The sequence below is a fragment of the Vicugna pacos genome, unplaced genomic scaffold, assembly GCF_048564905.1.
Source record: "Vicugna pacos unplaced genomic scaffold, VicPac4 scaffold_19, whole genome shotgun sequence".
In the NCBI taxonomy this organism is placed as follows: Eukaryota; Metazoa; Chordata; class Mammalia; order Artiodactyla; family Camelidae; genus Vicugna; species Vicugna pacos.
This window is the reverse complement of record NW_027328740.1, coordinates 56,100,787-56,102,268: the sequence shown is the minus strand read 5'-3', so window position 1 is coordinate 56,102,268 and position 1,482 is coordinate 56,100,787. Positions and strand designations below refer to the sequence as shown.

General features: G+C 39.3%; 1 pseudogene; it reads right to left on the bottom strand.

Annotated features, from left to right (window-relative positions):
* Positions 1-224: 224 nt before the first annotated feature.
* On the bottom strand, positions 225-1,154 carry LOC102532917 (olfactory receptor 5M3-like; annotated as a pseudogene).
* Between the last annotated feature and the right edge of the window lie 328 nt (positions 1,155-1,482).

Here is a 1,482-nt window from a genome sequence, read left to right as displayed (position 1 = left end):
ATGACATTGTCAGCATGGTTTCATGCGTTATAGAACGAGGGTGTCTTGTTTACAATGTGTTTCTTTTGTCCTTACACCGTTCTTCCCTATTGAATTGTATAGTAGCTTTGTCTGTTCATTGAAAACAAAAATAACAAATTTCCTCAAAATTATCCAAGAGAAACAGTTAATTTCTTCCTCTTTTACTGAGCCATGGGTCTCATCAGACATTTAAACTTTCTATTTTATTTAGTTAAAAATGTTCTGAAGATCACTTTGCTCATGGCCTCCCTCACATCTTTGTTCCTGAGGCTGTAGATCATGGGATTCAACATGGGAATCACCGTGGTTTAAAACACAGCCATCATTTTCCCCTGCTCTGCGGACTCCTCGGTGGGACGTCTGAAATAGATGAAAATAAGAGTTCCATAAAATATGATGACCACTGTTAAATGGGAGCCACAGGTGGAAAAGGTCTTCCGCCTCCCATCTGCAGAGTGCATTCACAGAATGGCAATGGGAATAAACAGGTAAGATATGATCACTACAGTTAGAGAATAAGTGAAGTTAATGCCTGCAAGTATGATCATCGAATATTCCTTAACAAAGGTCCCAGCACAGGCCATCTTGATGAAAGCTGGGTCTGCACAGAAGTGGTTGATCTCAACTTTTCCACAGAAGTACAAGCCATGCGTCAATAATGTGGCTGCCAGACTCATCAGAAAACCATATATGTAAGGGAAAAAAATCAGTCGCATACAGACAAGCCTTGACATTTTGCTGCCATAGAGCAGAGGGTTGCCAACTGCCATGTACTTGTCAAAGGCCATCACAGTGACAATAAAAATCTCTATGCAGACAAGGGCTATAATGAAGAAACACTGTACAAAGCAACCAGCGTAAGAAATAGTTTTTGTCTCTGATAACAGGTTTTCCAACATTTTAGGGGTGACATTGGAAGAAAACCACACATCCACAAATGACAGATGACTTAGAAAAAAGTACATGGGGCTGCTGAGCTGTGGACTGACCTTAATTAACATGATCATGCCAATATCACCCACCACAGTGATGATGTAGAGCACCAGGAAAATGATGAGGAAGACGACTTGCCATTCCTGACGACTGGTGAGTCCCAAGAGAATAAATACTGTCACATAGGTGAAATTGAGCATTTTCTCAGTTCTGGGTCAATATTAGCTACAAATCCCTGTGATAACTACAAGGAAATAAATTTCAAAATCACATGGTGACCATGTATTAATTTACATTTTTATCCATGCCTTTTTTCATTTTTTTCTTTATTAAACATCTATGACTGCATTTTGCTACTGTTTTCAGCAAATCATTTCTGAGCACTTGCTAACATAACGTGCTCTCAGAATGCTACCTGGTTGGATAAATACAGAGCCCCACTTACATAACAGGTGTACAAAACTTGATTGAAACACGCTAGTACATGATAGTGAATTTGCCAAATTTCCAAGACCACTTCTTCAACAT